The following is a 12,490-nucleotide window of genomic DNA, read 5'->3' on the forward strand; positions in this document are numbered from 1 at the left end:
TTCCAAACATTATTCATTGGAAACAAAGATCATTTTATTTTCTTCCCTCCCCCCTCCCACCACCTCTCCCATAGCCCACGTGCAATTCCACTGGGTATCACATGTATTCTTGATTCAAACCCATTTCCATGTTGTTGGTATTTGCATTAGAGTGTTCATTTAGAGTCTCTCCTCAGTCATATCCCCTCCACCCCTGTAGTTAAGCAGTTGCTTTTCATCAGTATTTTTACTCCCACAGTTTATCTTTTGCTTGTGGATAGTGTTTTTTAGATCCCTGCAGATTGTTCAGGGACACTGTATTGCCACTAATGGAGAAGTCCATTACGTTCGATTGTACCACAATGTATCAGTCTCTGTGTACACTGTTTTCCTGGTTCTGCTCCTTTTGCTCTGCATCACTTCCTGGAGGTTGTTCCAGTCTCCATGGAATTCCTCCACTTTATTATTCCTTTTAGCACAATAGTATTCCATCACCAACATATACCACAATTTGTTCAGCCATTCCCCAATTGAAGGGCATCCCCTCATTTTCCAATTTTTGGCCACCACAAAGAGTGCAGCTATGAATATTCTTGTACAAGTCTTTTTCCTTATTATCTCTTTGGGGTACAAGCCCAGTAGTGCTATGGCTGGATCAAAGGGCAGACAGTCTTTTATCGCCCTTTGGGCATAGTTCCAAATTGCCCTCCACAATGGTTGGATTAATTCACAACTCCACCAGCAATGAATTAATGTCCCTACTTTGCCACATCCCCTCCAGCATTCATTACTTTCCATAGCTGTCATGTTAGCCAATCTGCTAGGTGTGAGGTGATACCTCAGAGTTGTTTTGATTTGCATCTCTCTGATTATAAGAGTGGTAGAGCACTTTTTCATGTGCTTATTAATAGTTTTGATTTCTTTGGTTGAGAACTGCCTGTTCATGTCCCTTGCCCATTAATTAATTGGAGAATGGCTTGATTTTTTGTACAATTGGTTTAGCTCTTTATAAATTTGAGTAATTAAACCTTTGTCAGAGGTTTTAATGAAGATTGTTTCCCAATTTGTTGCTACCCTTCTGATTTTAGTTACATTGGTTTTGTTTGTACAAAAACTTTTTAATTTGATGTAGTCAAAATTATTTATTTTACATTTTGTGACTCTTTCTAAGTCTTGCTTGGTTTTAAAATCTTTCCCTTCCCAAAGGTCTAACAGGTATACTATTCTGTGTTCACCTAATTTACTTATAGTTTCCTTCTTTATGTTCAAGTCATTCACCCATTCTGAATTTATCTTGGTGTAGGGTGTGAGGTGTTGATCCAAACCTAATCTCTCCCACACTGTCTTCCAATTTTCCCAGCAGTTTTTATCAAATAATGGATGTTTGTCCCAAAAGCTGGTGTCTTTGGGTTTGTCATAAACTGTCTTGCTGAGATCATTTATGCCAAGTCTATTCCACTGATCCTCCTTTCTGTCTCTTAGCCAGTACCAAATTGTTTTGATAACCACTGCTTTATAGTATGGTTTGAGACCTGGGACTGCAAGTCCTCCTTCCTTTGCATTTTTTTCATGATTTCCCTGGATATCCTTGATCTTTTGTTCTTCCAAATGAACTTAGTTATGGTTTTTTCTAATTCAGTAAAGAAATTTTTTGGTAGTTCAATGGGTATGGCACTGAATAAGTAAATTAATTTGGGTAGGATTGTCATTTTTATTATGTTAGCTCATCCCACCCATGAGCAATCAATATTTTCCCAATTGTTTAGATCTAATTTTAGCTGTGTGGAAAGTGTTTTGTAGTTGTGTTCATATAGTTCCTGTGTTTGTCTCAGCAGATAGATTCCTAAGTATTTTATATTGTCTAGGGTGATTTTCAATGGTATTTCTCTTTCTAATTCTTGCTGCTGAAATGGGTTAGAGATATATAGAAATGCTGATGATTTATGTGGGTTTATTTTGTATCCTGCAACTTTGCTAAAGTTGTTGATTATTTCGAGTAACTTTTTGGTTGATTCTCTAGGATTCCTTTAGTAAACCATCATATCATCTGCAAAGAGTGATAGCTTGGTCTCCTCATTGCCAATTTTAATACCTTCAATTTCTTTTTCTTCTCTAATTGCTACTGCTAGTGTTTCTAGTACAATGTTAAATAATAGAGGTGATAATGGGCATCCTTGTTTTACTCCTGATCTTATTGGAAAGGCTTCTAGTTTATCCCCATTGCAGATGATGTTTGCTGATGGTTTTAGATATATACTGTTTATTATTTTTAGGAAAGGCCCTTCTATTCCTATACTTTCTAGTGTTTTCAAAAGGAATGGGTGTTGTATTTTATCAAAGGCTTTTTCTGCATCTATTGAGATAATCATGTGATTTTTGTCAGTTTGCTTGTTAATATGGTCAATTATGTGGATGGTTTTCCTAATATTGAACCATCCTTGCATTCCTGGTATGAATCCTGCCTGGTCATAGTGGATGACCCTTGCGATGACTTGCTGGAGTCTTTGTGCTAGTATCCTATTTAGGATTTTTGCGTCTGTATTCATTAAGGAGATTGGTCTATAGTTTTCTTTCTGTTTTTGACCTGCCTGGCTTTGGGATCAGTACCATGTTTGTGTCATAAAAAGAATTTGGTAGAACTCCTTCTTGGCCTATTCTGTCAAATAGTTTGTTTAATATTGGGATTAGTTGTTCTTTGAATGTTTGATAGAATTCATTTGTGAATCCATCTGGACCTGGGGATTTTTTCCTTAGGGAGTTCTTTGATGGCTTGTTTAATTTCTTTTTCTGAAATGGGGTTGTTAAGGTAATTTATTTCTTCCTCTTTTAGTCTAGGCAATTTATATTTTTGTAAGTATTCATCCATATCACCTAGATTGCCATATTTGTTGCCATATAATTGGGCATAGTAGTTTTTAATGATTGACTTAATTTCCTCTTCATTAGAGGTGAGGTCTCCTTTTTCATCTTGGATACTGTCAATTTGGTTTATTTCTTTCCTTTTTTTAGTTAGACTGACTAGTACTTTTGTCTATTTTATTTGTTTTTTCAAGGTACCAGCTTCTAGTCTTATTTATTAAATCAATAGTTCTTTGACTTTCAATTTTATTGATTTCTCCTTTGATTTTTAGGATCTCTAATTTATTCTTCATCTGAGGATTTTTAATTTGTTCAGTTTCTAGGTTTTTAATTTGCATGCCCAATTCATTGACCTCTTCCCTTCTTAATTTGTTAATATATGAACTCAAGGATATAAATTTCCCCCTGAGTACTGCTTTGGCTGCATCCCATAGGGTTTTGAAAGGATGTCACATCATTGTCATTTTCTTCAATGAAGTTATTGTTTCTATGATTTGTTCTTTAACTAACTGGTTTTGGAGAATCATATTGTTTAATTTCCAATTAATTTTTTATTTACCTCTCCATGTTCCCTTACTAATTATTATTTTCATTGTATTGTGATCTGAGAAAGTTGCATTTATTATTTCTGCTCTTTTGCACTTGTTTGCAATGTTTTTATGCCCTAATACATGGTCAATTTTTGTAAATGTACCATGTGCTGCAGAAAAGAAGGTATATTCCGTTTTGTCCCTATTTATTTTTCTCCACATGTCTACTAACTCTAATTTTTCTAAGATTTCATTCACTTCTCTTCCCTCTTTCTTATTTATTTTTTGGTTTGATTTATCTAGTTCAGATAGAGGAAGGTTCAGATCTCCCACTAGTATAGTTTTTCTATCTATTTTGTCCTTGAGTTCCTCTAGTTTCTCCTTTAGAAATTTGGATGCTATGCCATTTGGTGCATACATGTTGAGTACAGATATTTCCTCACTGTCTATACTGTCTTTTATCAGGATGTAATTACCTTCCCTATCTCTTTTAACTAGATTTATTTTTACTTTGGCTTTGTCGGATATCATGATTGCGACTCCTGCCTTTTTTTTGTCAGTTGATGCCCAATAGATTTGGCTCCACCCTCTTACCTTCAACCTATGTGTATCTACTTTCTCATATGTGTTTCTTGTAGACAGCATATCACTTTCAAAGCATGTAAAAGTTGAGTATTTCCTGTCCCTGACCTCTTTACCCTTCCAGTGTATTGATGTTCTCCCCCCTCCCACCATGAGCTTCTTTATGACATATAAATTTACCCCCATTTGTTTCTTTTCCTATTTCTTTTAATATTAACCTATTTTTAAGCTCTAATTATATATATATATGCATACTCATGTGTATGTATTTTTGCATTCATATATCTATATACCTATTTATGTCTTGTCCTTTCATCCTATACAGTTTGTTGCTGTTCCCTCTAAGTATACTTCTTTTTGCTGCCCAGCTAATAACAACAGTTTTTAAGAGTTACCAATGACCTCTTTTCTCATAGGGATACATATAATTTTAAATTATTGAGTCTCTTAAAATTTTTTTTTTGTTTTTCTTTTTTCCCCTCTTTTTTAATTACCTTTTGATGATTCTCTTGAGTTCTGTGCTTGGACATCAAATTTTCTGTTCAGGTCTGGTCTTTCCTTACGAATTCTTGAAATTCTTCTATTTTGTTGAATGACCATACTTTCCCCTGTAAGAATATAGTCAGTTTTGCTGGGTAGTTGATTCTTGGTTGTAACCTAGTTCCCTTGCTTTCCGGAATATCATATTCCATGTCTTTCTTTTTTTCAGTGTGGATGCAGCCAGATCCTGAGTTATCCTCACTGTGGTTCCTTGGTATCTGAATGACTTCTTCTTGGCAGCTTGTAATATCTTTTCTTTGGTCTTATAGTGCTTGAATTTGGCTATAACATTCCTGGGTGTTGTCAGTTGGGGATTAAGTACAGGAGGTGATCTGTGTATTCTATCAATCTCCACTTTTCCCTCTTGTTCAAGGATTTCGGGGCAGTTTTCTTTAATAATTTCCTGTAATATCATGTCCAGGATTTTTCTTTTGTCATGGTCTTCTGGTAGGCCAATAACTCTTAAATTGTCTGTCCTTGAATGATTTTCTAAATCCTCTGTTTTGTGAATGAGATGCTTCATATTTTCCTCAATTTTTTCATTCTTTTGGTTTTGTTTTATAGTGTCTTGCTGCCTTGTGAGGTCGCTCGATTTAAGTTGTTGTATTCTGGTTCTTAAAGACTGGATTTCATCCTTAGTTTTTTGGTCGTCCTTTTCCTTTTGGTCAGATTTTCTTTGGCGGTCATCTTTCATCTTCTTCACCTCATCTTTCATCTGCTTTGCCTCATCTTTCATCTCCTTTGCCTCATTTTCCAGCTGGTTGATTTTGGCTTTCAAGACACTATTTTCTGTTTCCAGATGACTTATCTTAGTTTTTAAGTTCTTTTCCCAATTGTCTTCAGCCTCTCTTAATTGTGTTTTGAATTGCATTTTGAGTTCTTCCAAAGCCTGTATCCAATTCGCTGGGATTTCTGATTTTTTCTTTGCTGGGTCCTCCTCCTCTGTTTCATTTGCTCTTTGCTCATTACCTGTGCAGAAGCTGTCTATTGTAATTTCTTTCTTCTTTTTCTATTGTTTGCTCAAGTTTACCCCTTCTTTGCTCCCCGTATTTGACTGTGCTCTTGCTTCTCTCATTTTGTTTTGGTTTTGGGGCTGTCAGTCTCCCCTCTTGGAGCTTTGTCAGATCTCTTGGTACCGTCTCTAGGGGAGGAATGTTAGCTTCCCTATCCTCTGGAGGCTTTTGATTGGATTGAGTTCAAGTGGGTTGGGCTGTATGTGGTATGAAGCACTGAGGCTCTGAAGACTCCTGGAAGGCTGGGCCGCTGAGGCTTTCTCCAGTTCCCTCCAGCTGCTTCTCCTCTGTGGGCAAGTGCCTTTGCCCGCCTCCCTAAACTCTGAGGAGTTCTGATGGGATTAGTTCAACTGGATTGGTCTGGATGTGCCCGAGGCAAGGGTGAGACTGTAGCCTGATGGAGGGATCCAGCCATGGCCCTTTCTCCCTGACTTCCTCCCCACTGTCCAAGCTGGATGCTCTGAGCCTGGCGCCCAAGGTAGACCCTGCAAACCAGCACCTTTGCCCGCTCAGAGGTTCCCACTGCTGCTGGGAGCTCAGTCCTCTGGGTTGTGGGGGAGGGGTCCTGGGACCTTTGCTCTGCCTTCCCCTTAGCCCTGAGTATTCTTGGATTCTGGCTTTTGGTGGGGCTTACCTTTTGATTTTAGTCCGGAAGGAAGGTTCCCCGCTTCTGTCCTGTTGTTCAGATTGAATTTCGGTGCCCTAGGAGCATTCAGTCTGTATCGGTAAGGAAGGGTCTTCCACGAGGTCTGAACTTTTGCTTCTTGCTAAGCTGCCATCTTGACTCTGCCCCCCTAGAATATTTTTTCATGGTTACAATACCCATGCTCTTTCCCTCCCCTTTCCCACCCCCCTTCCCGTATCTGACACACAATTCCACTGGGTTTTATATGTATCATTGATCAAGGCTTATTTCCATATTATTAATATTTGCATTAGGGTGATCATTTAGAGTCTACTTTTCCAGTCAGAGCTCCATCAACCCGTGTGATCAAGCAGTTGTTTTTCTTCTGGGTTTCTTTTCCCACAGTTCTTCCTCTGGATGTGGATAGTGTTCTTTCTCATATGTCCCTCCAAAAAGTTTATAATTTGGGAAAATATTTGAGATTATAGCAGATAAAATTACTAAATTGTTCATACCCTCTGATCTTGTAATTCCTCAATTAGGTTTTTATTCCAAAGAAATTATTGACATAAAAAAAGGTCCCATATGGACTTACTTTCCCAATTCCCACTAGAACTGACATGTTGAGTCCTCCAAAGACACCTTTTGCTACTTCTCTCAGGATTTTAGGAGTTGCCAGAAAAAGCTAGGAGGTGTTTTTTTTTTAGAATTATAGTTCATAAATACTGACTAGTGTTCTTCTATTGGTTATTCATTCATATTCATCAGTCAACTAGACTCAATTATTCTTTTATAAACAGGTGTCTAGGGTACAGATAAAACCCATGATCAACTTTATTCTCCTATGTTGCAAACTCTATTACAGAGTGGCTGGATAGTTAGGTGGCACAGTAGGTAGAGTGCTAGTCCTAAAGTCAGGAAGATTCTTCATTGAGAGTTCAAATCTGGCCTCAGACACTTAGCAGCTGTATGCCCCTGGCCAACTCATTTAACTTTGTTTGCCTCCATTTTCTTATTTGTAAAGAAATGAGCTGGATAAAGAAATGGCAAACCAGACCAGCATCTTTGCCAAGAAAATCTCAAATAGTGTCATGAAGAGTTGGATATGATTGAACAGTGACAAAAACTTTCCCCCAATGTTTCTATCATTTCTACTTTGGCAACAAGCTTTTTCTTATTGCTAAGAATTATCTCTAGAATAGAAATTTGTTTTATTGATTCATCTGTCTTATTGAATGTAACCTACACTTGCCATGTTCTTAGAATCATGGCCATGGAAAATTGCAGGCCAGATATCGACTCAAGGTCCAGGCAGATTCAACTCAGAATTTCTCCAGGAAGGTCTTCAAAAATAGAAACTTAGGAAGGATAACATGAGAGCAGAGGGGTGGGGAGGTGGGGTTCAATTGGGCCTGCATCCAGTACAGTCTGCGAAGTGAGATGAGTTATGGCCACTATCCATTCCAAATTTGGTGGATTAAAGTAGAGTTGTATAATCCAAGGCATGTGGGAGAGCTAAGAAAGAACACTACAAATCTAACAAAATATGCAGTCAGGTGGGATGAGGTAGTAGTCAGGTCAAGTCAAGAGGAGTGAAGCAGTGGCCCTTAGACTCTGGGCTGGTCAAAGAACATCCATCAAATTAGTACGTTTCTTCCCTCTTCTCTAAACATCCTTTTCATTGGCATGTCATTTCCCATTTGACAGTCAATCCGTCACTTCCTATTTTTCCTTCTTTTGATTCTTGGGAGAAGGAGTGTAAAGAGAAGTTGCTTTTGCCTTTTCATTTTTGGATGAAGTAATTTTTGATTGCTTTTTAAACTTGTTATAAAAACAAAACACAACAAAATCTTATGGTCATCAATTAAAGCTGTTTATTTACTGAATTGATGAAGTGAGAATGAAAAGGGGGAAGCCAAAAACCTTTAAGAAGAATTAGATCCTAATCTCAAGGTGAAATTGGAGATCAAGTGGGTCAGAAAGACAGAGACAGAAGATGGAGAGAGCATCTACACACATATTCTATATTACTTATATCATACATAGCATGCATAGATAGGATATCATAAAAACTATTTGAACCATAGACATTCCTCCCACTCTTGTTTAAATAATAAACTCAGTATGATAAAAAAGGGAAAAACCAAGAAAAGTCTGAATGATGAAAGTCATATATAGTCACTTAAATGGTTCCTACATATAGCTACCTAGCCAAAATCTTGGTCTGAGGTGGAGTGATTGTCCCAATTTAGAAATTTTTTCAGGTCATAGCTGTTTGTTGTATTTTGAATTAGAGGATTTCAATCACTCATACATGAGTTTGTGAGCTATACAAAGCCCTTAGTGAGCTACCTATAATTTGCACTCTCTTCCTAGTGGCTAGAGTTTTTCAGGCATGTTCAACTCTTCCCAAATCCATTTGGGACTTTCTTGGGAAAGACATTAGAGTGGTTTGCCATTTCCTTCTCATTTTACAGATGAGGAAACAGACAAATAGGATAAGTGACTTGCCTGGGGTCACACCGTAAATGTCTGAGGAAAGATTTAATGAGACATATTGATGATGAAAAAGATGAATCTTCCTGACTCCAGGCCCCATACTTTATCCACTGTATCACCTAGCTGCCCAGTGGCTAGATAAGGTGGACAGTATCATTAAGGCAAAACAAGATGCTTTTTGCTGGTTTATTTTTTTGGAAGATAGGAAGTTTTTTAGATTTGCCTTTGGACATGGATGAAGGACAGCAAATAAGGGACAATATAAATATATTTGCCAGAGGGTGAATTTGATCAAGATGGCTTTAAAATGAAAAGAGGACAGGGAAAAAATTTCCTAGGAAAATTTGGCAAGCCTGGTACTACATAGAATAGCAAAAAGAACAAATAATTCACACAAGAGATCATGGTGATGGATATCAATTTATAAATCATGAAGTGTTGGTAATAAATAAGTGACTGACTTCCTCCATCAGGGAGGGAAGTTTGGCCTCATGTGCATCATGAGACTTGGTGAAAGTCCATTTGTTATTGGACTATGGCTCTAGAAGAGTTTATTTTATGAAGAAGGAACAGAATATATGAAAAAGATGGTAGAATATTAAGAAGATATATTTGTCTTAATTCTGTGACCCTGGGCAAGTCACTTAATCCTCCCACTGCCTAGCCCTTACCACTGCCTTAGAGTCAATATCAATACATAGTATTGATTCTAAGATGGAAGGTAAGGATTAAAAAAAAAGAGAGATTTTATCATCAGATGAAATCCAGAAAGCAAAAGGACAAAAACTTAATAGAGAGCATTAAGACGAGAATCATCAGAGGAAGAAATAAAAGTGTGGTCTATCAACCAGCAGACCAGGGGGAAGAATTAGATAAAGGGCTCAGGAAACAAATTGTAAGCTTTTCACGAAGATATACTATTATATTGGGGTTTCCTTCCATTTTCTCTCCCAGGGAGAATAGACTTTGCATTGGGAAGTTTAAAATAAAAATGGTTGAAGATTAGTAAAATTCAAAATAAAGGAGACAGATTTTTTATAAAAAGGAAAAAGAATAAACTTTGTAACCCAAAGTGGCCAAATCCTAGACCATGTTTGTGTGCATTTAGAAAGAAAAGGGGGTGACCACTGAGAGCAACACAGTTTCATATAAGTATTGACAAAATCTTTTATGCTACCCTTGTGGACTTAGAGAAAGATGTGGGATAGGCAAGGATACAATTATGTGAGTTTAGGACTGGTTAGTGTTACAGAAGATCTTTAAGCAATAACTATCAGATCCCTTGGAGGGATGCTGTCGCAGCGTCTTTGGGTTGGGTTAGATGGTCTCAGAAGGAAGGAATGGAATAAGCATTTATTATTCATATACTATGCATTGGATCCTATGCTAATTATTGTAATTTTATTTCTTTTTTGACAGCCCTAAGAGATAGGAACTATCATTATCCTCATTTCACAGTTGATGAAACTGAGGCCAATAGAGGTAAAGTGATTTGCCCAGAGTCACCAAGTTAGTAAGTTCCTGAAGTTTGATTTGAATTCAAGTCTTCCTGACACCAACCTAGGCCATTTAGTGACCTCATGCAGGAAATCAGACATGAAGACAGGCAGAGAAATGGGCAGACATAGGTAGACAGAAAGTGAGGTTCAGGGGAACAGATAGGCACAGAAAAAAGAAGATACAAGAAGATACATAAAGGAATGGGTAAGAAGACAAGTATATTGGGTGGGAACTTCTGTAGCTGGACAGACAAGTAGGCAGAGAAAAGCAGGCTGGAAGAGAAGCAGATATCCCCAGTAGCTATTGCTTTTAGGGATGGAAAAGCACCAATCTTTCTGGTCCATTCTCCTCTGTGTCTGCTCTGGGCCTCCTAAACCCAGGAAATGCCAGATAATGTCTTTATCTTGTCACCCTAAGCTGTTTATCTCAACGGCAGAGTCTGAAAAGAATCAGATAAAAGATCTATATTTTGAGACAATTGCTAAAGCTGGAATGGACTTGAGTCACAATTTCCTTATTGGGCCCACCTTATGGATGGATGTGGTAACGTAGGCAAAGATTATTATTTGGTTTTCCCTTCCTCCTGTGGGGTCTCCTCTCCTCTCTCAACTCCAGGGCTAGTGCTCATCCCTAGGACAGAAACAAACTCAGACTAGGCTATGAGTGAATGATATTAGCACTGTAGACAAGGTTGAAACATAACATGACACAGCCAGGGATAGAGAGAGACAAGAGACTGAGAGAGAGTCATTAACAGCTAACATTTACAATTGCATTTCAAAATTTGCAAAGCACATCCACTGGGTTCTTAGGGCAGTGATGGGGAACATTTTAGAGGGGTGGGTGATGTGAGAAATGTCCTCAGGCGAGGGGGAGGGGAACAGCCCAGCCCCACATCCCTCTGGCATTCTAGTAAAGAAATGTGGTGAACTCTGTGCTGGGGCAACTGCACTTGTGCTCACAGAGAGGGTTTTGAGTGCCCCCTCTGGCACATGTTCCATAGGTTTACCACTCTGCCTTTACCACCCATACTTTACAGATCGGGAAACTGAGGCTCGGAGAAGGGGCTTCTACTGTGGTCACACAGCTAAAAATTATCTGAGGCAGGATTCAAGCAGAATTAGTTCTCCTATATTCCAAGTCCAGCTCTTTATTCTCTATGTCACGCTCCTTGGGGAACAAAGAAAGTTAGAAAGACAGGCAAATAGTCATTTAGACAGTCAGGCAGACAGACAGATAAGAAAGACAGAATCATAGGCAAATAGAATCAGAGAATTTTAGAGCTGGAAGAGACCTCAGAACTCAGATAGTCTAGGAGTCTAAAAACTACAGCCTCTGGGTCAAATCCAGCCTAAAATCTGTTTTTGTGCAAAGAGTAATTTTTACAGTCAAGTTTTGTTGCTTATAAAAATATAGCTTGCGAATCCTTCAAACTCAGGTTGTAGCTTGCCCATTCTTGAAAAGAATCTCTACTTTTAGCATATGTAGTTGTACTGAGAATATCTTGGAACCATCCATTACCCTAAGTGCCTAGCTCTAATTGTTAGAAATGTTTTTTTAATTGAATTTTATTTTTTTCAATTACATGTAGAAACAACTTTGGACAATTATTTTCTCACATTTTGCAATTCTGATTCTTTCCCTCCCACCTGCCCTTCCCTTCCTGAGGTAGTAAATAGTCTGATATAGGTTATATCAGTGCTTTCATGCAACACCTAGTTAGAAATGTTTTGCTGATTTCAATCCAAATAGAAAATGGGCAGGCAATAGATAGACAGGTACTGCGAGGTTTTCTTGTTACCTGGTAGCTCAAATTGGAAATTTTCTTCCATTAAGCCCAAGTTGGATTCTTTCCAACTTTTACCCAATGTCTCTAGAGCTGCCCTTTGGGGCCCAACTGAACAAATCTAATATTACTTCTACTTGACATCCTTTCAAGTACTTGAAGGCATCTATTTTACTCCCCCTATGATGACCCATCTCCTTTGAGTTCTCTCCATGTTATAAAAGGTCTTCCTAAAATGGCACAATCAGAACTTAATACTATATTCTAGGTGTGGGCTGAGAATGATTGGGAACAACAGGACCATTTGCCTCTTTGTCTTAACTGGGATATCTCTCTTATTTCTTCCAATCTCATTAGCTTATTTTGCTGCCATATCATTCTGTGGACTCATATTGAGCTTGTAGTAACCAAAATTCCCTTATCATCTGGAGATAAACTCTTATCTAATCACATTTTTAATCTTGTAATTATAAAAGGTATTTTTAAGTCCAAAGTAAGTCTTTAATTTTATCTCTGTTAATTTTATAGCATTAGATTTAGCCCAATATTCCAGTCTTCCAAGAACTTTTTTGGATTC

Source organism: Monodelphis domestica, chromosome 7 (assembly GCF_027887165.1).
Source record: "Monodelphis domestica isolate mMonDom1 chromosome 7, mMonDom1.pri, whole genome shotgun sequence".
Classification (NCBI taxonomy): Eukaryota; Metazoa; Chordata; class Mammalia; order Didelphimorphia; family Didelphidae; genus Monodelphis; species Monodelphis domestica.